The sequence below is a fragment of the Thalassophryne amazonica genome, chromosome 20 (assembly GCF_902500255.1).
Source record: "Thalassophryne amazonica chromosome 20, fThaAma1.1, whole genome shotgun sequence".
In the NCBI taxonomy this organism is placed as follows: domain Eukaryota; kingdom Metazoa; phylum Chordata; class Actinopteri; order Batrachoidiformes; family Batrachoididae; genus Thalassophryne; species Thalassophryne amazonica.
This window is the reverse complement of record NC_047122.1, coordinates 5,826,424-5,850,888: the sequence shown is the minus strand read 5'-3', so window position 1 is coordinate 5,850,888 and position 24,465 is coordinate 5,826,424.

Below are 24,465 nucleotides of genomic sequence, written 5' to 3'. Positions count from 1 at the left end.
CATGACCAGAAGTTGTCTTTAGCCTTTTTGGTCTTGGGTTGTATGCCAACTTAACTTGTCATGAGCTCTATGTACGAGGTCTGTGAGAAAAGTACCTTATTATTTTTTTTAAAAACCATATGGATTTGAATCACCCATTGGCAATTTGGGTAGTCTCAGGACTATTCTTTCTGGAACACTTATGTACCCTCAATTTTTGCTTCTTCAACAAAATATATAGTGCACAACAAAATTTTGTTTTACGAGGTCTGAGAGAAAAGAAACCGACAGTTTTATTTTTTTTTAAAAACTATATGGATTTGAATCACGTGTGATTACATCAGCCAAGCTTGAACCCTCGTGCGCATGCGTGAGTTTTTTCACGCCTGTCGGTGACGTCATTCGCCTGTGTGCACACCTTGTGGAAGGAGTGGTCCAGCCCCCTCGTCGGAATTCCTTTGTCTGAGAAGTTGCTGAGAGACTGGCACTGTGCTTGATCAAATTTTTTTCAAAAACTGTGAGGCACATCCGAGTGGACACCATTCGAGAAATTCAGCTGGTTTTTGGTGAAAATTTTAACGGCTGATGAGAGATTTTGGATTGTTTCTATCTCTGTAAGGATTTCCCACGGAGCAGGACGTCGCGCAGCGCTCCGAGGCGACATCGTCATCCTGTTTCAAGCTGAAAACCTCCAAATTTAAGCCTCTGTTGACCCAGGACGTCATGAGAGAACAGAGAACTTTCAGAAGAGGTCGGAATCAGCAGTTTATCCGGACATTCCACTGTTAAAGGAGATTTTTTAATGAAAGACGTATGGACGGATTGGCGCGTTGGCTCGCAGCCGGCGCCCGCCACAGGAAAAACACCTCTGTTGGAAGCCTTAAGGACAAGTTGGAACATGCCCTGCTGTTAAACAATTTATACTCACTCAATTGAATGCCACCAAAAGCTGCCTGGATTTTACAAATGGTTATCAACACGGAGGTGTTTTTCCTGTGGCGGGCGCGCCGCGCCGGCTGTGTCTGGCTGGGTCAACAGAGACTTAAATTTGGAGGTTTTCAGCTTGAAACAGGATGACATCGCCTCGGAGCGCTGCGCGACGTCCTGCTCCATGGGAAGTCCTTACAGCGATAGAAACAATCCAAAATCTCTCATCAGCCGTTAAAATTTTCACCGAAAACCAGCCGAATTTCTCGAATGGTGTCCACTCGGATGTGCCTCACAGTTTTTGAAAATTCCGCTCCTCTTTCCATGACAAAAACTCCTGTAACAGTGGAATGTGCCATTCATTTCTAAACTGGACGCTGTCTTTATCCGGTATGTCGCCTGACTAGCACAGGAATTGTGAAAAGACGTGGACATCAGCACATTAAGACAGACGTGCGGAGGAGTTCCGCGCGTCGCGGTGGAGCTGCATGGCGCAAAACAACGCCGTGATGAAGCCTTCCAGGACATGTTCAGGCATGTCCAGCTCATGCACAATCACAATCGGATAATCACACGACTGAAAAGCAACCGGAATCGATCTGAAATCCATCTGAAAGCCGACTTCTGCCTTTTTGTGAAAGTCAGACAAGGTCCCGGATCAAAGCCGTCACATTGGAAATGATCTGGTTGTTTCAGCGGGGTCTGAGCCTGTCGATCGGCGCTGGGAGCGTGCCGCGCTCTCAGCAGTTGTGGGCCGTCCTTAAAGCGGCAGTAACACTCCTTAATCTGTATAATCCCCATAAAATCGTCCCTGAAAGCCATATTAATTTTCCGAACAGTGTCCATCTGGAGGTCTCTCACAGTTTCTGGAAAAAAATTGATGCAGCAAAGCTCCAAATCATTCAGACATTTATTCGCAATAAAAAAACGACGAGAGGGTGGACCAGTGCTCACACAAAGCCTGCTCACAGGCGAATGACGCAACCGACAGGCATGAAAAAACTCACGCATGCGCACGAAGGTTCAAGCTTGTCTGATGCAATCACACGTGATTCAAATCCATATGGTTTTTGAAAACAGACCTCGTACACTCACTTTTTATTAGGTACACCTGTTCAATTGCGAACTTGCTGAATTTGAAACCAAGCATCAGAATGGGGAAGAAAGGGTAATTAAGTCACATGACATGGTTGTTGTTGCCAGATGGGCTGCCATACGTATTTCAGAAACTGCTAATCGACTGGGATTTTCACACACAATGAATGAATGAATGGGCGACTGCATAATGTCATCATGTCAATATGGACCAACATCTCTGAGGAATGTTTCCAACACCTTGTTGGAAACATTCCACAAAGAATTAAGGCACTTCTGAAGGCAAAATGGGTCCAACAGAGTACTAGCAAGGTGTACCTAATAAAAGTGGCTGATATTTGTAAATACAATTCAATTTCAATTGATTTTACTTGTATAGTGCCAAATCACAATGCTGCCTTACGGCACTTCACACAAGTAAGGAACCCTACTAACCCCCTCAACAAGCACACAGGTGACACTGGTAAGGAAAAACTCCCTCTGGTGATAATGAGGAAGAAACCTCATAAATGCACATGTTCTTCCTTCTTACAGACTGTGCAGGGCAGGAGCATAGCCATAAGGGAATAGGATGGACCACCCCCCCTCCCCAACAGCCTGAGACTAAAGGTCTAAAGAAATTTTATAATTTTTTTGTATGTACTACTTTTTTATTTACTTTACTACTAGTAATAGTACAAATAATAACAAATAACAAATAATAATAATCATTATCATCAGAAGAAGACATTTATTATTATTATTATTATTATTATTATTATTATATTTTTATTGTAGTTGCCATACAGTACAAATACTTATCTTTAAACTTTATATACGATAACCATGGAATCACTGCATTTCCAAAATAGTCTTTCCTTTTTTTTTAATTCATCCATCCATCCATCCATTTTCTTCCACTTTATCCGGAGTCGGGTCGCGGGGGCAGCAGCTCAAGCAAAGCTGCCCAGACCTCCCGATCCACACACACCTCTCCCAGCTCCTCCGGGGGAACCCCAAGGCGTTCCCAAGCCAGCCGAGAGATGTAGTCCCTCCAGCATGTTCTGGGTCTTCCCCGGGGCCTCCTCCCAGTGGGACGTGCCCGGAACACCTCTCCAGCGAGGCGTCCAGGAGGCATCCGGAAAAGATGCCCGAGCCACCTCAACTGACTCCTTACGACGTGGAGGAGCAGTGGCTCAACTCCGAGCTCCTCCCAAGTGACCAAGCTCCTCACCCTATCTCTAAGGGAGCGCCCAGCCACCCTGCGGAGGAAACTCATCTCGGCCGCTTGTACTCGCGATCTCATTCTTTCGGTCATGAGCCAAATCTCATGACCATAGGTGAGGATCGGAACGTAGATCGATCAGTAAATCGAGAGCTTTACCCCCCTACTCAGCTCTCTCTCCACCACGACGGTCCGATACAGCGACTGCATCACTGCAGATGCTGCACCGATCCATCTATCGATCTCACGCTCCATCCGTCCCTCACTCGTGAACAAGACCCCGAGATACTTAAACTCCTCCACTTGAGGCAAGGACACTCCACTGACCTGAAAGGAGCAAAGCACCTTTTTCCGATCGAGAACCATGGCCTCGGTTTTGGAGGTGCTGACTTTCATCCTGGACGCTTCACACTCGGCTGCAAAATGCCCCAGTGCACGCTAAAGGTCCTGATTTGATGAAGCCAACAGAACCACATCGTCCGCAAACAGCAGACACGAGATTCTGTGGTTCCCAAACCAGACCCCCTCTACACACTGGCTGCGCCTAGAAATTCTGCCCATAAAAATAATGAACAGAACCGGTGACAAAGGGCAGCCCTGGCAGAGGCCAACGTGCACTGGAAAAAGGTTTGACTTACTACCAGCAATGCAAACCAAGCTCCTGCTGTGGTCGTACAGGGACCGGATAGCCCTTAGCAAAGGACCCTGGACCCCGTACTCCCGGAGCACTCCCCACAGGGTGCCCCGAGGGACATGGTCGAACGCCTTCTCCAGATCCACAAAACACATGTGGACTGGTTTGGCGAACTCCCATGAACCCTCGAGCACCAACCGCGACCAGGATGAAAACCACACTGCTCCTCCTGAATCCGAGGTTGGACCATCAGTCGAATTCTCCTCTCCAGTACTCTGGAATAGACCTTACCGGGGAGGCTGAGGAGTGTGATCCCCCTATAGTTGGAACACACCCTCCGGTCCCCCTTCTTAAACAGAGGGACCACCACCCCGGTCTGCCAATCCAGAGGCACTGTCCCCGATCGCCACGCGATGTTGCAGAGGCGTGTCAGCCAAGACAGTCCCACAACATCCAGAGACTTAAGGTACTCAGGATGGATTTCATCCACCCCAGGAGCCTTGCCACCGAGGAGCTTTCTAACCACCTCTGTGACTTTGGCCTGGGTAATGGATGAGTCCGCCTCTGAGTCCCCAGTCTCTGTTTCCTCTTCGGAAGACGTGATGGGATTGAGGAGATCCTCGGAAGTACTCCTTCCACCGCCCGACAACAGCCCCAGTCAGGGTCAACAGCTCCCCACCCGCACCGTAAACAGTGCTGGTGGAGAGCTGCTTCCGCCTCCTGAGGCGTTGGACATTTGCCAGAATCTCTTCAAGGCTGACAAATAGTCCTCCTCCATAGCCTCCCCGAACTCCTCCCAGACCCGAGTTTTTGCCTCTGCGACCGCGCGGGCTGCGGCACGCTTGGCCTGCCAGTACCTGTCAGCTGCCTCTGGGGTCCCACCTACCAACAAAGATAAGTAGGACTCCTTCTTCAGCTTGATGGCATCCCTTACTTCCGGTGTCCACCACCGAGTTTGGGGATTGCCGTCGCGACAGGCACCAGAGACCTTGCGACCACAGCTACAAGCGGCCGCATCGACAATGGAGGTGGAGAACATGGTTCACTCGAACTCCATGTCTCTAACCTCCCCCGGGATCTGGGAGAAGCTCTCCCAGAGGTGGGAGTTGAAGACCTCGCTGACAGAGGGTTCTGCCAGTCGTTCCCAGCAGACCCTCACAATACGTTTGGGCCTGCCAGGTCTGACCGGCTTCCTCCCCTCCCAGCGGATCCAACTCACCACCAGGTGGTGATCGGTTGACAGCTCTGCCCCTCTCTTCACTCGAGTGTCCGAGACATGTGGCCAAAGGTCAGCTGATACGACCTCAAAGTCGATCATCGACCTCCGGCTCAGGGTGTCTTCGTGCCACGTGTACTTATGGACACCCTTGTGCTCGAACATGGTGTTCATGATGGACAAACTGTGACTCGCACAGAAGTCCAACAACTGAACACTACTCGGGTTCAGATCGGGGAGGCCGTGCTTCCCGATCACCCCCCTCCAGGTCTCACTGTTGCGCCCACGTGGACGTTGAAATCCCTCAGTCGGAGTGCTATCTAGTACCCCTCCCAGGGACTCCAGGAAGGTCGGGTACTCTGCACTGCTGCTCAGCCCGTAGGCTGAGACAACGGTGAGAGACCTGTCCCCGACCCAAAGGCGTAGGGACGCGACCCTCTTGTTCACCGGAGTGAACTCCAACACATGGCGATTGAGCTGGGGAGCAATAAGCAATGCGACCCCAGCTCTCCGCCTCTCCCCGTGGGCAACGCCAGAAAAATAAAGCGTCCAGCCCCTCTCCAGGAGTTGGGTACCATAGCCCAAGCTGTGCGTGGAGGAGAGCCCGACTATCTCTGGTCGGTATCTCTCAACCTCCCGCACAAGCTCAGGCTCCTTCCCCCCTAGCGAGGTGACATTCCACGTCCCAACAGCCAGGGGCTGTAAGCATGGACCGAGCCGCTGGGCCACCCGCCCTTGACCGCCACCCAAACCTCTCTGCAGCAAGATTCATATTAACAAAAAATAAGTATATGTGTGTGTGTGTGTCTGTGTGTGTGTGTGTGTGTGTATACACACACACACATATATAAAAATAATTGAACGAAGGTAGCATAAAGCAAGGGAATAACTAAAAAACATTCAAACAAAGTCAGATCTGAATAAAGGTAAGTCCCTTCGGCTGCTCCCTTGTTTGCACTCGGGGTCGCCACAGCAAATCCAAGTTGGATCTGCATGTTGAATTGGCACAGGTTTTACACCGGATGCCCTTCCTGACGCAACTCCACATTACATGGAGAAATGTGGCAGGGGTGGGATTTGAACCTGTGTGTGTGTGTGTGTGTGTGTGTGTATATATACACACACACACACACACATAAAAATAATTAAACGAAGGTAGCATAAAGCAAGGGAATATCTAAAAAACATTCAAACAAAGTCAGATCTGAATAATCTGATAAAATTCAACTATCCTTTCCATATTCTGTCAATTTTTTCAGTTTCCATACACAACATAGGTCAATTTCTCCATCATATACATGTCATGCATTACATCAAACCAATTTTCTTTTTTGGGCACTATAGTTTTTAGACAATTTCTTGTAATGCCTTTTTTTTCCTGCCAATAGCATCAATCTCAACGTTTTAAAATTCAAAATATAAAAGCGTTTCAAAAGTGAAAAGAAGATTTGTTTGAAGCACTCTATCTATACAGTTTTTAATGTCTTTCCAATAATTTCTAATTAAAGGACAACTCCAAAAAATGTGAACATGTTTCATGACTACTTCCACACACTGTCTTCAGCAGCTCGTATCCCGATATTTTGCCTGTGCTGGAGTTCTAAAAAAATCTAACAATACTCTTCTAACCATGCTCTCTCCACTTTAAAGAGGATGTTGTTTTCCATATTTGTTGATTTATACTGTCCCATTCCTCCTCAGTCAATTTAATATTAGCGTCCACTTCCCATTTATTCTTTATATATTCAGTGTCTTCTCCCTTTAGGTTTTCTAAACTCTCATAATTTTTTTAGATCAATTTCCTATTGAGTTTATTTTGGTAAGCCAAGATAAACATTTTAATGATTGCTGCATCCTTATCCATGTATTCTTTTTTTAATATCATGCTCCAAATAGTGTTTTAATTGTCGAAACCTGTAAAAGTCTTGGATTTCCAAACCTTATCGTTCTCTTACTTCCTGGAACCTTTTACACTTATTATTTTCCACTAGTTGCCAAAACATGTGAGGACCTTGTTTCCAGGCCTTAAATCTCTGATCCCATTCATTGGGAATAAAGTCTGAGTGAAAACCTGTCCAAACTTTCAGTGAAACTTCAAGCCATGGATTAATTTCATTGCTACACTGTTGTCATAATTTATCATCTCCAATTAATGCTTGAACTGGAACTCCTCAAATCATATTGGCTTCGATTTCTTTCCACCTTGCAGAATATGAGGGGTTACACAAGTTCAGCAAATTTTGATTTGTGCTGCTTGATAGTAGTAACTGTTGTAGTAACAACAGTGGTGTCCAAACTATTCCAGAAAGGGCCGAGAGCGTGCAAGTTTTCTTTGCAGCCACTGACTCCAGCAGGTGATTTCACTGATTAACATCACTTTGAGCAGGTGGGATGAGTTCAACAGTGAAATCACCTGTTGGAGTCAGTGGCTGCAAAGAAACCCTGCACCCTCTCTGCCCTTTCTGGAATAGTTTGGACACCACTGTTTTAAAACATGGAAGCACAAGTCCTCCCTTCCCCTTTGGTAACTGTAGAGTTCTATATCTTATTCTAGGTTTTTTCCCACCCCAAATATATCTTGAGAGTAATTTGTCCCATTCTATGAATTCCTTGTTGGATACTTCCACTGGAAAGTTTTGGAATTAATGCAATATACGAGGAAGTACACTGATTTTAATCACCTCAACCCTTGATGTAACTGTTGTAAAAGGAATTAAGTTCCACCATACTATGTCCTCCTTTATTTTTGCTATCACTGGGTCATAATTTGCAGTTTTCATCTGGTTTAAAACATGTGTCAAATTAATCCCCAAATATTTCATTGAATTTTGGTTCCAATTGATTTTGTATCTTTCCTTCACATTTTCCGACGGAAAATAATTGTATGCTAGAACTTTTGTTTTTGTACATTTATTTTATAGCCTGATAAATGCTCAAATTCCCGAAAATCTGTCATAAACTCTGGCAACGATGTGTTAGGACTTCACAAATCATCCGCAAATAATGCATACTTTTGCTGTCTTCCCTTGATATCTATGCCCTCTATTTTTATATTTTGTTTTATTAACTGATTCAGTGGCTCCAGAAAAATAGCAAACAACGGAGAAGCTGAACAGCCCTGACGACAACCTCTTTTTAGAAAAATGCTTTCCGATAAGCTCTCATTAATCTTTACTCAAGCTGTTGGATTTGTGTACAGAGCTGTATAGTGTTTATGAATGTTTTATGATAATTCAATTTTTGCAACACTCTATATAAAAAGTCCCAATTAACTGAATCAAAAGCCTTCTCGGCATCCATCCCCATAATAACTGCTTCCATTTTATCAGCTTTTATATGCTGCTAAAGGTAATGTGATATTATAAACAGGGGTGCACATAACTGGTACTCATTGTGCTCGTGTGTGCTAACCATCATTGATGCACAGCAGAGGGAAACACTTTTCCTACAATCTTTCATTGCTTTCCTTTTATGAAGAGCTTCCCTTGTGTTTTCTGCTGTGCATCATTTATTTTTAGCATGTGCAAACACCATGAGTACCAGTTATGTGCATGCCTGATTAGAAAGTCTAAAAAGATAAGACTTTATAAAGATATTATAAAGTCTCTAAGATGTTTTACTTCTGAGGTCAATAATAAAGTCAAGTACACAGGACTATAATCAGATAAGTCCATCACCCCGATTTTACAGTTCCTCACTCTGTGCCTATCTTTGTTGTACATCAAAAAACAGTCAATTCTTGAATAGTTATTGTGTGGTAATGAATAAAAAGTATAATCCTTCGTAGTTGGGTTTATTTCTCTCTATATATCAATGATCCCCCATTCTCCCACCATATCTTTAGTTTTTTGTACTTTTTTGTTTTTTCTTGGAGGTGCTTGTGAGGATGTATCCAGTTGGGGGTCTAACCTCTGATTTAAATCCCCACCTGAAATTAAAATTCCTTCTCCTTCCAATGTAATCGTGTCAAACAATTGCCTGTAAAATGTCCAATTGCCTTACCAGTAAACTGTCTGGAGTATGTTGGATGAAAATTAAATCCTTGAAATGTCTTTCTTTGTAGTTGCTATATACAGGCCGCCTACATCTAAAGATATCTTTTTTTGAGTCACTGGCAAATATTTTAAAATTGTACAGTGGAAAAGAGCTTTCAACTTGGATTGGTTCAATAAAATACACTGGAGAAAACATAAGGATATCACAAATAAATATCATATGATGCAATTAATGAACAAACCAACAAGGTTCCTCTCAAACTCTGTTGGATCTAATTTTCACTACTAAGCCAGACCGCATTATAAAAATCTATAACCTCTTAACAGGAATTTCCGATCATAATCTCACACTATTAGTACGTAAGCTATCAAATCTAGGCATAAGGATACAAGATGCTCACAATAAAAAAAGGAGGACATCTTTTATCCCCAAAAGAAGTAGGGCACTTTTGGAAAATGAACTAAAGAATGTCCCATGGAATAATATTGTTAGCTGGGAAAACACTGACCGGTCATGTGATGAACCTTTGTCTGAAATTAAACAAATAGTTCTTAAATACACTGTAATTCAGTCATGTAAGACACATGTAAAAGCAAAAATACCCTGGTTGAAGGAAACTATCTGGGCTTTTATGAGAAAAAGTACGGAGCCCTGGAAGTGTCATCGCAAATGTTTTGCATGTGGAGAGAATGTGCACACATTTTATTATAATGTGCGCACGTTTTATCATATTGTGCGCACATTTTAACCATCATTTGAGTAAAACGAGGGCACGATCTATTTAAACGTGGCCACAATTTGTAAAACGTGTACTCAATATAAATGTTGGCTATTACAACCCAGGAGACAGTGTAATACACTTCCTCATCAGAAATGGATCTTATCAGGGTTTATCATGGTATGGGCATGGCATACAAGGACATATTGAGAACTCTAGCTACCCAGCATGGCTTCATGTGGAGTTTGAGTACATTAAAAAGGATGTTGAGGGCGAGCCGTCTCCGCCGTCGCGAGTATGACGATTTAGGTCATCTTATAGAGTTCATTTTGAATGAACTCCAAGGGTCTAGGAGGTTACATGGGTACCGCTGGATATTCTATAAATGTATAGAACATGGTTTGCGCGTGAGGAAAGAAGAAGTGCGCATCATTCTCAGCATAGTTGACCCTGAAAGCAGCCAGTGCTGCCGCAGACGATGTCTGAGACGTAGGCAATACTTTTCCCGTTTGCTTATAAATTCAACATGGCCTCCAGAGGTGATTTTCAAGCTTTGGTTTTTATAGTGTTCTATAGCATGAAATTAGCAAAATTTCACTCACCCATCTTCAACCGCTTACTCCAATTGAGTAAGCCCTATGACTGCTGAGACAGTCACAGGGTGTGAGGCAGGGTTCACCCTGGACAAGGACACCAGTCTGTTGCAGGGCCACATACAGACAAACAAACATTCACACTCACACGCACGCACACACACGTACCTATGGACAATTTAAAGTTTCCAATCCACCTATCCTGCATGTCTTTGGCTGTGGGAGGAAGCCAAAGCACCTCAAGGGAACCCACACAAATGGGAGAACATGTAAACTCCACAGATGAGAAATGATCCCATGACTATCTTGCTGTGAGGCAACAGTACTCATCCCTAAGGCACCGTGCTGCCATAGCAAAATTTCAATTGTTTATAAAATAGTTATAAAATTTATACAAACAAAATTTTACACAGCATGTTTTCTCAATTGGAACCTATTCAGGAGGTGAGAGTATTGTATTTCAAAACTCTGCATTGTAAGGACCACCCTACTGAGTTGTTAAGTATCAGAACAGCTTACCAACTCCAACTTTGAGGCACTGCAGTTTTTTTTCCATAAAGCTAACTATTGAGAACTGCAGACTTGCTGATGAGCCAGTCTACACAAAATCCATAACCCAGACTGAACTAGTCAGCACACTATTGAAATCACTCCTGAGGTCTGGGTAGTTGTAGTAACAAACGGGTAATTTAAGAATGCACCCACATGTGTGAGCCTGAGGCTGTCGCTGAAACGCAGATGACTCAGACGTTAATGGAATGTCCAACCAAATTTGAGCCAGTCCAAAACCTCAGGAAGTTTTGTAAAGTTTGCTGGTCAGCTTCCACAATGTAACATTTCAGATGGCGAGCAACTGCATGCTGTATTGTGGTCATCTCATCTGGGAACTGGAGAAGCTCCTTCACAGTCTTCGAAGTTGTTTTTTTGTTTGTTTGTTTTAACAGTTGATGTAGCACTTCGATCGTGAGAGAGTGGGCTAAGGTATCAACTATGGGGCGCCAGCATTCAATGATATACATTGGTGCTTGGATTATGGACTTGTGACCCATTTGTGCAAGTAATGGGATTAGATTATCTTTATTTGGCGACATCAAGGAGGTCAAGCAGAGTCTCCATTTCAATTGAATCAAAGTCATCCAAGGCACTAAGAAGAATCTGTCTCTCCTGCTCTGACACATACTGTAAAAATACATCCTTGCAGCTGCTAACTGCTGATCCATATAGTACCTCCTCCAGGAATGGGGCTGCTAGCTGCACTGGGAAGTAGCCAGCATGTTTCCATCCCAAAACAAGCACTCTAGCAACAGCCTTCCATTCTTCAATCTGAAAATTGTGCCTGATAAAAGGCACTTTTGCATTCGGTGTAGTCGAGTCAGTATCTGGTCTCGTCTTGAATTACTGGCTGTGCTGGATCGCCTACAAAAGGCCACCACAGCTATCCGGTCCCCTGATTTAAGAATGTACTTTACCAAGTCGACATCACTCATTAGCTGTATCACAGATGGATCAATCTGTGATAAAGAAGAGAACAAGGAAGAAGAAACTTAACACTGAATATGAATATTAACTAATAAAGCACAGCTGACTGGACTTTAAACAGAACCAGTCCTGTTATAGGTTATCGAACAATATAAGACCACTTACGCTTATCGTTTTAAGGTAATCAAGAATATTTAGGCACAATATAAACATAGCCAAGGACTATTCATTAGTTACAGTATGGTGAATGAAAATTGCTATTTTATTGGACCATCTCTGGTCTTTATTCACCTACTGCTCCTATTTGCAATTATATATTTTTTGAAACCACGTGTTTGTTTCAATGATTTTTGTTGGCACATTTTACTCTGACAAGTCAAGAATAGGCTGACATCTCTATCCTTCAAGAAGTCCCCCAGACTAGCCAGCTATGGAGCAGACATCAGATAGCCTATAATACCCAACAGTCCAGCACAACAGACCTAGGCCACTCTAAGATAACATGATGAAGAGTTTTAACAATATTTCATGACTTTAGCGATCAAGGGAACCCCCCCCCAAACTTTCAAATGTAGCCTACCAAACTTGGCTTGTTACATAACTAATAAAACATGGGAATGAAATCATGGAAATGAACGGATTTAATTAAAAGCAAGAATTAAACATGAGCACAAATTCATGAAACTGGCACACATGTAGGCCTACACCTGCCTACTCTCAGATAGCCTATAAGGCTAAATCCTGTTACAGCTCTAAATGTCAACAGCTGTAACATATTATAGAACTTAAGAGCCAGTTTTAATAAATCAGGCAGATGTCTTTTTTATATATATATAAATGGTAGATATATGTTAGAAACGAACAACAATCAATTTTTTTAAATCCTTGATATGGTCTGCTTTTTTTTAGGGGGCCCTGGAAATTTGGGGTCAAAATGATCAAGTCACAATGATCAAAATCACAAAATTTAGGCTTTCAAATGCTCATATTTCCATGCCCCTTAAGTGAGCCAAATTGATTTTCATTAGTGTTAGTCTATCAGATATGGACTCTCCAAAATCATGAAAAGTTTGGCGGCTGACTCGGTGCCGCCCATAGGCGGTGCTGCAAATTGCTATTTTTTTTTGCAAAAAATAAGCTTTCAAATAACCATATATCTCATGAACCATTTGTCCTATTCTCTTCAAATTGTACATTTTTCAGAGACGATTCATGAAATATATGGTTATTTGAAAGTGTTTATTTTTTGCAGTTTAGTTCCTATTTGGCCACCAGGTGGCAGCCTACAACCAGAGTGGCTTGCCACACTGCATTCAAACTTAAAGAGGACCCTTTACCCTATTATGGGAGCAAATTCTGCAAGTTTCATGAAAATCGGAGGAAGATGCCAATTTACCATATTTCGCCTCTTCGTGAAGTGGTCAAACAAAAACTGTGCAAAAAGGTCAATACTAAAACCAGCCACAAAACTCTTTACCACTGAAACTAGAGATGCTGAATGACAATATGAACCATATTTCATCACTTTTGACTTAGGGCACATGGACAAATCACTGTGAAAAAGTGGTAATTTCGCTTATATATATATATTCCCTATACTTGTGTGCCCAAAGTCAGTCACCAAAATTTTCATTGGAAAAAAAAAATAGCAATTTGCAGTGCCACCTACAGGCTGCACATTGAGTCAGTCGCCAAAATGTTCACATTTTTGGAGAGTCCATACCTGATAGACTAACACTAATGAAAAATCAATTTGGCTCACTCAGGGCACACGGAAATATGAGCATTCAAAAACCTATATGGTTATGGTATAAACCCATTTTGGCTCATTTTGACCCCAAATTTCCAGGACCTTCTAAAAAAAAGCAGACCCTATCAAGGAGACTTGGCGCCCACAAAATCTGTGCCTCTGTCAGACCACAACTTGTCCCCTCAAGGCAGTGAATCTGGAGTAGGCCTGAAGAAAGCTCTCAGCAGAGAAGTCGTTGACAAGGTCCGCGTGGATGCCTCTAGAAGCCATGCAGCAATACACTACACCCCAGACGTTCTTCTTAGTTCATTTCTTTACAGCATCTTTCACCTCAAAGGGGCCAAAAAGGTCTAATGTGGTATACTCAAATGGGTTTGCTCTGCTACTACGCACATGAGGAAGGTCGCTCATTACTTGTCAGCATATTGCTTCTTGCAAGTGATACACTCATAACTGCCCCTCTCTGAGCCTGGTTCTGCTGGAGGTTTCTTCCTGTTAAAAGGGAGTTTTTCCTTCCCACTGTAGCCAAGTGCTTGCTCACAGGGGGTCGTTTTGACCGTTGGGGTTTTACATAATTATTGTATGGCCTTGCCTTACAATATAAAGCGCCTTGGGGCAACTGTTTGCTGTGATTTGGCGCTATATAAAAAAATTGATTGATTGATTGATTGATAACCTTCTTGACTATCCTCCAACCTTCAACAACCCAGGCCTTTCTTTTTGTGCAAAGCAGTGTGGCAGCAACACCTTCAAGATTGGCCTTGTGCGCTTCTCTAGCCAGCAAAGTCCCCAACCATAAATAGAAAGGGATCAATGGTACAGCTGTACCGTCTTCATTGCAAGATTGGGCTCTACCACCGCAAAGCAGGAGAACTATGGTTTCAGCTTTGGTTACAACTAGGCGGTTCAAGGTCGTAGTCTTAAAGTTCACGTCCTCCTGGACAGCGAGAGCAAGATCTCGAAAGGCCACTCTTCTCTCTTCATCAAGCATCTTTTTACTAACCATAGGCCTGTGTCTTTCTAGTGTCACAATTTTCAAGGATATTGGAAAAACTTTACAATAACAGATTGGATAAATTTATTGAACAACATAACTTGCTTAATGATAATCAATATGGGTTTAGATGCAATAGAAGAGATTAATAAACATGTGGACCAAAGGAAAATAGTGATAGGATTATTTGTTGACATAAAAAAAGGCTTTTGACACAAACAATCACAACATATTTCAAAAGATGGAGTTTTATGGGATTAGAGAAGTGGCTTTGAATTGGATAAAAAGCTATTTACAAAACCGGAAACAGTTTGTTAAACTTGGGGACTGCTGTTCTTCATATCTGGACATTGTTTGTGGAGTTCCTCAGGGTTCTGTGTTGGCACCAAAGTTATTCATATTGTATATCAATGATTTATGTAAAGTCTCTGATCTGTTTAGAGCAGTCCTCTTTGCAGATGTTACAAACTTATTTTGTTCAGGGGATAATTTGCAACAATTACTAGATGATCTGGGATCAGAAATGATAAAGTTGAAGAGATGGTTCAATATAAACAAACTGTCACTAAATTGGTCTAAAAACTAAAATAATGTTATTTGGAAACCATAAAAAAGATGGATGAATACAGTTAAACATACAGGGGGTAAATATGGAACCTGTCAAAGAGAACAAGTTGTCAAGTGTGGTCATCGATGACAGAATCAACTGGAAAGCATATATTCAACATAGTCAAAAGAAAGTATTAAAAAGTATGGCAATATTAAGCAGGGCAAAGCACATTCTTGATGGTAAATCACTACATACTCTGTATTGCACACTGATTGCACCTTACTTGTCCATCCAAATTGGAAGTCCCAAAAACCAGTTTTATTTGTTATCTATCGTCCACCTGGTTGTTACTGTGAGTTTCTCTGTGAATTTTCAGACCTTTTGTCTGACTTAGTGCTTAGCTCAGATAAGATAATTATAGTGGGCGATTTTAACATCCACACAGATGCTGAGAATGACAGCCTCAACACTGCATTTAATCTATTATTAGACTCAATTGGCTTTGCTCAAAATGTAACTGAGTCCACCCACCACTTTAACCATACTTTAGATCTTGTTCTGACTTATGGTATGGAAATTGAAGACCCAACAGTATTCCCTGAAAACCCCCTTCTGTCTGATCATTTCTTAATAACATTTACATTTACTTTAATGGACTACCCAGCAGTGGGGAATAAGTTTCATTACAGTAGAAGTCTTTTGGAAAGCGCTGTAACTAGGTTTAAGGATATGATTCCTTCTTTGTTATGTTCTTCAATGCCATATACCAACACAGTGCAGAGTAGCTACCTAAACTCTGTGAGTGAGATAGATTATCTCGTCAATAGTTTTACATCCTCATTGAAGACAACTTTGGATGCTGTAACTCCTCTGAAAAAGAGAGCCTTGAATCAGAAGTGTCTGACTCCGTGGTATAACTCACAAACTCGCAGCTTAAAGCAGATAACCCGTAAGTTGGAGAGGAAATGGCGTCTCACTAATTTAGAAGATCTTCACTTAGCCTGGAAAAAGAGTCTGTTGCTCTATAAAAAAGCCCTCTGTAAAGCTAGGACATCTGTTCAATCACTAATTGAAGAAAATAAGAACAACCCCAGGTTTCTTTTCAGCACTGTAGCCAGGCTGACAAAGAGTCAGAGCTCAACTGAGCCGAGTATTCCTTTAACTTTAACTAGTAATGACTTCATGACTTTCTTTGCTAATAAAATTTTAACTATTAGAGAAAAAATCACTCATAACCATCCCAAAGACGTATCGTTATCTTTGGCTGCTTTCAGTGATGCCGGTATTTGGTTAGACTCTTTCTCTCCGATTGTTCTGTCTGAGTTATTTTCATTAGTTACTTCATCCAAACCATCAACATGTCTATTAGACCCCATTCCTACCAGGCTGCTCAAGGCTGCTTACTATATTGCGTTATTGCTATCGGATGCTGAATCATGTCACCCCATCCAAATGGGGAAAAATGATGGTTAAGTACACTGTTTGTAAGATTATTGATGTCTCTACAGTGATGATGTTATTATTATCAAATATTAATGTCTTTGATTGTTAATGCCTTTACTTTGATTGTTAATACCATAACTATGATGAACTGCCTTTGATCTTGTTTTTGATTCTGTTCTCCATTTTCCATATATACATATATGCATGTGTGAGAGTTCATGTACCATTATTCTTTTAAATAATTACTCATTGTCAAAGCAATCATATACACTGAACTGTTCAAGTAATCATTAAAACTGCTCACACAAGAAAGTGAGCAGATGATCTTTGGCTTAGTGAATGTGCAGACTGCTAGACCTATGTTTTTGCTGAGCACAGATGTACATTTTAATTAACGAGTCGGCCTTGAGCAGAGAGCAACACAGCCTGTACACTAGTTCAAGGCTGGCGCTGTAATGTTTCAATTTGAAGAACAATTACTATCTGTCTGAGGAGACCACAAAGACGTCTTCAGGTGCAAAGTGATACAAATATCAACTGACTGAAGAAACACAGCTGTGCTTTTGAATATTGTTTTGTAATATGTCTGTGTGCAACTTGCTTCAAATAAATCCAGGAGCAGAGTGGGCGGACCCTTCAGAGCGGACTGACGGACAGAGATGGTCAGGCCGGCTCTCCCTGATCAGGAAAGAAATCCAGTGTTTCCGTGTGGTTATTCTCTGAAATAATTTGAGTTGTTCTCTAGCACCAGGCTCAACTCTGACAGAGTTACATTGTGTGTTTGTGCATTTAGAGAAAGCAGATGACAGGACGAAAGACAAGAGTTGTGGCATTGTATGATAGTTAGTCCAGAGTGGCAGAGAAGTATGTGAGGGTGGTGCAGGATATCTATAAGGACAGTGTGACAGTGGTAAGATGCACAGTAGAAATGACAGACTCATTTAAGGTGCAGGTGGGAATACATCAAGGACAATACATTGGCCCTGAGCCCCTTTCTTGTTCATAATGGTGATGGAAAGGTTGACTGATAAATCAAATCAAAATCAAATCAATTTTATTTATATAGCGCCAAATCACAACAAACAGTTGCCCCAAGGCGCTTTATATTGTAAGGCAAAGCCATACAATAATTACGGAAAAACCCCAGCGGTCAAAACGACCTCCTGTGAGCAAGCACTTGGCGACAGTGGGAAGGAAAAACTCCCTTTTAACAGGAAGAAACCTGCAGCAGAACCAGGCTCAGGGAGGGGCAGTCTTCTGCTGGGACTGGTTGGGGCTGAGGGAGAGAATCAGGAAAAAGACATGCTGTGGAGGGGAGCAGAGATCAATCACTAATGATTAAATGCAGAGTGGTGCATACAGAGCAAAAAGAGAAAGAAACACTCAGTGCATCATGGGAACCCCCCAGCAGTCTAAGTCTGTAGAAGCATAACTAAGGGATGGTTCAGGGTCACCTGATCCAGCCCTAACTATAAGCTTTAGCAAAAAGGAAAGTTTTAAGCCTAATCTTAAAAGTAGAGAGGGTGTCTGTCTCCCTGATCTGAATTGGGAGCTGGTTCCACAGGAGAGGAGTCTGAAAGCTGAAGGCTCTGCCTCCCATTCTACTCTTACAAACCCTAGGAACTACAAGTAAGCCTGCAGTCTGAGAGCGAAGCGCTCTATTGGGGTGATATGGTACTATGAGGTCCCTAAGATAAGATGGGACCTGATTATTCAAAACCTTATAAGTAAGAAGAAGAATTTTAAATTCTATTCTAGAATTAACAGGAAGCCAATGAAGAGAAGCCAATATGGGTGAGATATGCTCTCTCCTTCTAGTCCCCGTCAGTACTCTAGCTGCAGCATTTTGAATTAACTGAAGGCTTTTCAGGGAACTTTTAGGACAACCTGATAATAATGAATTACAGTAGTCCAGCCTAGAGGAAATAAATGCATGAATTAGTTTTTCAGCATCACTCTGAGACAAGACCTTTCTAATTTTAGAGATATTGCGCAAATGCAAAAAAGGAGTCCTACATATTTGTTTAATATGCGCATTGAATGACATATCCTGATCAAAAATGACTCCAAGATTTCTCACAGTATTACTAGAGGTCAAGGTAATGCCATCCAGAGTAAGGATCTGGTTAGACACCATGTTTCTATGATTTGTGGGGCCAAGTACAATAACTTCAGTTTTATCTGAGTTTAAAAGCAGGAAATTAGAGGTCATCCATGTCTTTATGTCTGTAAGACAATCCTGCAGTTCAACTAATTGGTGTGTGTCCTCTGGCTTCATGGATAGATAAAGCTGGGTATCATCTGCGTAACAGTGAAAATTTAAGCAATGCTGTCTAATAATACTGCCTAAGGGAAGCATGTATAAAGTGAATAAAATTGGTCCTAGCACAGAACCTTGTGGAACTCCATAATTAACCTTAGTCTGTGAAGAAGATTCCCCATTTACATGAACAAATTGTAATCTATTAGATAAATATGATTCAAACCACTGCAGCGCAGTGCCTTTAATACCTATAGCATGCTCTAATCTCTGTAATAAAATTTTATGGTCAACAGTATCAAAAGCAGCACTAAGGTCTAACAGAACAAGCACAGAGATAAGTCCACTGTCCGAAGCCATAAGAAGATCATTTGTAACCTTCACTAATGCTGTTTCTGTACTATGATGAATTCTAAACCCTGACTGAAACTCTTCAAATAGACCATTCCTCTGCAGATGATCAGTTAGCTGTTTTACAACTACCCTTTCAAGAATTTTTGAGAGAAAAGGAAGGTTGGAGATTGGCCTATAATTAGCTAAGATAGCTGGGTCAAGTGATGGCTTTTTAAGTAATGGTTTAATTACTGCCACCTTAAAAGCCTGTGGAACATAGCCAACTAATAAAGATAGATTGATCATATTTAAGACCGAAGCATTAATTAATGGTAGGGCTTCCTTGAGCAGCCTGGTAGGAATGGGGTCTAATAGACATGTTGATGGTTTGGAGGAAGTAACTAATGAAAATAACTCAGAACAATCGGAGAGAAAGAGTCTAACCAAATACTGGCATCACTGAAAGCAGCCAAAGAGAACGATATGTCTTTGGGATGGTTATGAGTAATTTTTTCTTTAATAGTTAAAATTTTATTAGCAAAGAAAGTCATGAAGTCATTACTAGTTAAAGTTAAAGGAATACTCGGCTCAATAGAGCTCTGACTCTTTGTCAGCCTGGCTACAGTGCTGAAAAGAAACCTGGGGTTGTTCTTATTTTCTTCAATTAGTGATGAGTAGTAAGATGTCCTAGCTTTACGGAGGGCTTTTTTATAGAGCAACAGACTCTTTTTCCAGGCTAAGTGAAGATCTTCTAAATTAGTGAGACGCCATTTCCTCTCCAACGTACGGGTTATCTGCTTTAAGCTGCGAGTTTGTGAGTTATACCACGGAGTCAGGCACTTCTGATTTAAGGTTCTCTTTTTCAGAGGAGCTACAGCATCCAAAGTTGTCCTCAAAGAGGATATAAAACTATTGACGAGATAATCTATCTCACTCACAGAGTTTAGGTAGCTACTCTGCACTGTGTTGGTATATGGCATTAGAGAACATAAAGAAGGAATCATATCCTTAAACCTAGTTACAGCGCTTTCTGAAAGACTTCTAGTGTAATGAAACTTATTCCCTACTGCTGGGTAGTCCATCAGAGTAAATGTAAATGTTATTAAGAAATGATCAGACAGAAGGGAGTTTTCAGGGAATACTGTTAAGTCTTCTATTTCCATACCATAAGTCAGAACAAGATCTAAGATATGATTAAAGTGGTGGGTGGACTCATTTACTTTTTGAGCAAAGCCAATAGAGTCTAATAATAGATTAAATGCAGTGTTGAGGCTGTCATTCTCAGCATCTGTGTGGATGTTAAAATCGCCCACTATAATTATCTTATCTGAGCTAAGCACTAAGTCAGACAAAAGGTCCGAAAATTCACAGAGAAACTCACAGTAATGACCAGGTGGATGATAGATAACAACAAATAAAACTGGTTTTTGGGACTTCCAATTTGGATGGACAAGACTAAGAGTCAAGCTTTCAAATGAATTAAAGTTCTGTCTGGGTTTTTGATTAATTAATAAGCTGGAGTGGAAGATTGCTGCTAATCCTCCGCCCCGGCCCGTGCTACGAGCATTCTGACAGTTAGTGTGACTCGGGGGTGTTGACTCATTTAAACTAACATATTCATCCTGCTGTAACCAGGTTTCTGTAAGGCAGAATAAATCAATATGTTGATCAATTATTATATCATTTACTAACAGGGACTTAGAAGATTGAGATCTAATGTTTAATAGACCACATTTAACTGTTTTAGTCTGTGGTGCAGTTGAAGGTGCTATATTATTTTTTCTTTTTGAATTTTTATGCTTAAATAGATTTTTGCTGGTTATTGGTGGTCTGGGAGCAGACACCGTCTCTACGGGGATGGGGTAATGAGGGGATGGCAGGGGGAGAGAAGCTGCAGAGAGGTGTGTAAGACTACAACTCTGCTTCCTGGTCCCAACCCTGGTTAGTCACGGTTTGGAGGATTTAAGAAAATTGGCCAGATTTCTAGAAATGAGAGCTGCTCCATCCAAAGTGGGATGGATGCCGTCTCTCCTAACAAGATCAGGTTTTCCCCAGAAGCTTTGCCAATTATCTATGAAGCCCACCTAATTTTTTGGACACCACTCAGACAGCCAGCAATTCAAGGAGAACATGCGGCTAAACATGTCACTCCCGGTCCGACTGGGGAGGGGCCCAGAGAAAACTACAGAGTCCGACATTGTTTTTGCAAAGTTACACACCGATTCAATGTTAATTTTAGTGACCTCCGATTGGCGTAACCGGGGTGTCATTACTGCCGACGTGAATTACAATCTTACCAAATTTACGATTAGCTTTAGCCAGCAGTTTCAAATTTCCTTCAATGTCGCCTGCTCTGGCCCCCGGAAGACAATTGACTATGGTTGCTGGTGTCGCTAACTTCACATTTCTCAAAACAGAGTCGCCAATAACCCAGAGTTTGTTCCTTGGCGGGTGTGTCGCCGAGTGGAGAAAAACGGTTAGAAATGTTGTTCTGTCTGAGTTATTTTCATTAGTTACTTCCTCCAAACCATCAACATGTTTATTAGACCCCATTCCTACCAGGCTGCTCAAGGAAGCCCTACCATTATTTAATGCTTCGATCTTAAATATGATCAATCTATCTTTGTTAGTTGGCTATGTACCACAGGCTTTTAAGGTGGCAGTAATTAAACCATTACTTAAAAAGCCATCACTTGACCCAGCTATCTTAGCTAATTATAGGCCAATCTCCAACCTTCCTTTTCTCTCAAAAATTCTTGAAAGGGTAGTTGTAAAACAGCTAACTGATCATCTGCAGAGGAATGGTCTATTTGAAGAGTTTCAGTCAGGTTTTAGAATTCATCATAGTACAGAAACAGCATTAGTGAAGGTTACAAATGATCTTCTTATGGCCTCGGACAGTGGACTCATCTCTGTGCTTGTTCTGTCAGACCTCAGTGCTGCTTTTGATACTGTTGACCATAAAATTTTATTACAGAGATTAGAGCATGCCATAGGTATTAAAGGCACTGCGCTGCGGTGGTTTGAATCATATTTGTCTAATAGATTACAATTTGTTCATGTAAATGGGGAATCTTCTTCACAGACTAAAGTTAATTATGGAGTTCCACAAGGTTCTGTGCTAGGACCAATTTTATTCACTTTATACATGCTTCCCTTAGGCAGTATTATTAGACGGTATTGCTTAAATTTTCATTGTTACGCAGATGATACCCAGCTTTATCTATCCATGAAGCCAGAGGACACACACCAATTAGCTAAACTGCAGGATTGTCTTACAGACATAAAGACATGGATGACCTCTAATTTCCTGCTTTTAAACTCAGATAAAACTGAAGTTATTGTACTTGGCCCCACAAATCTTAGAAACATGGTGTCTAACCAGATCCTTACTCTGGATGGCATTACCCTGACCTCTAGCAATACTGTGAGAAATCTTGGAGTCATTTTTGATCAGGATATGTCATTCAAAGCGCATATTAAACAAATATGTAGGACTGCTTTTTTGCATTTACGCAATATCTTTAAAATCAGAAAGGTCTTGTCTCAGAGTGATGCTGAAAAACTAATTCATGCATTTATTTCCTCTAGGCTGGACTATTGTAATTCATTATTATCAGGTTGTCCTAAAAGTTCCCTGAAAAGCCTTCAGTTAATTCAAAATGCTGCAGCTAGAGTACTGACGGGGACTAGAAGGAGAGAGCATATCTCACCCATATTGGCCTCTCTTCATTGGCTTCCTGTTAATTCTAGAATAGAATTTAAAATTCTTCTTCTTACTTATAAGGTTTTGAATAATCAGGTCCCATCTTATCTTAGGGACCTCGTAGTACCATATTACCCCATTAGAGCGCTTCGCTCTCAGACTGCAGGCTTACTTGTAGTTCCTAGGGTTTGTAACAGTAGAATGGGAGGCAGAGCCTTCAGCTTTCAGGCTCCTCTCCTGTGGAACCAGCTCCCAATTCAGATCAGGGAGACAGACACCCTCTCTACTTTCAAGATTAGGCTTAAAACTTTCCTTTTTGCTAAAGCTTATAGTTAGGGCTGGATCAGGTGACCCTGAACCATCCCTTAGTTATGCTGCTATAGACGTAGACTGCTGGGGGGTTCCCATGATGCACTGTTTCTTTCTCTTTTTGCTCTGTATGCACCACTCTGCATTTAATCATTAGTGATCGATCTCTGCTCCCCTCCACAGCATGTCTTTTTCCTGGTTCTCTCCCTCAGCCCCAACCAGTCCCAGCAGAAGACTGCCCCTCCCTGAGCCTGGTTCTGCTGGAGGTTTCTTCCTGTTAAAAGGGAGTTTTTCCTTCCCACTGTAGCCAAGTGCTTGCTCACAGGGGGTCGTTTTGACTGTTGGGGTTTTACATAATTATTGTATGGCCTTGCCTTACAATATAAAGCGCCTTGGGGCAACTGTTTGTTGTGATTTGGCGCTATATAAAAAAATTGATTGATTGATTGATGACGTTAAGAGACTTTTTTGCGCATCCCAGCATGGTAAATATGTGTACCGAATTTCATGAGGCTATGACAAAAAAGCCAGCACAATTCAAAAACAATGTGGCTTTGAACAAAAGGGTACCAACAACTTTGTCCATGTGTTGATGTCTCAAACAATAAGTCTAGCCAACAGTTCTGTGTCCTTCCAAAACTTAAATAGACAAAATATTATGAACATGTGCCTGCAAGCTGATCTATTACTGAGCAGATTCTTTTTAAGAAACGCTGAGGGGATTTCAGTGTATCCTGCTTTGTTTGTTCAAGGTGACATACAAAGAAGTTAAATGAATAAATTTACATGGGGGGAAAAAACACCTCCAGGAGAAGGGGAGCATGGGGAAAGGGGGTGTTAGTTATAAAATTTCACTGACAACACATTTTAGGTAAAATGTATCAAGGAATGTGTCGAAGCCCCAAATGCTATTTGGTATTTTATCTAAAAACAGGGCTATGGCGTCAGATCAGTGCCAAAACCACACAGATTTTTAGGACTTTCTGTAATTTATTATGAAATAATGCTGAATTTATGTGGAAATGATTGTTGTACAGAATTTTCAGAGATCTGTCACTGAGACAGATGATGACTGGAGTGAAGTTTAAGCAGAAACAAGGTGATGATCGCGTTCTGTGAAGTGCCTTGAGGTGATGCTGTGATGATTTGGCCCTCTATACGAGTAAGTTCAATAAATTGAATCAACGCCATTGTGTCAGACTGACGTCCGCGTCACAGAGGAGGGCTGTCAATCAAACCTCTCTCTTCAGAGACAACCAATCACAGCAGAGCCAGTGCT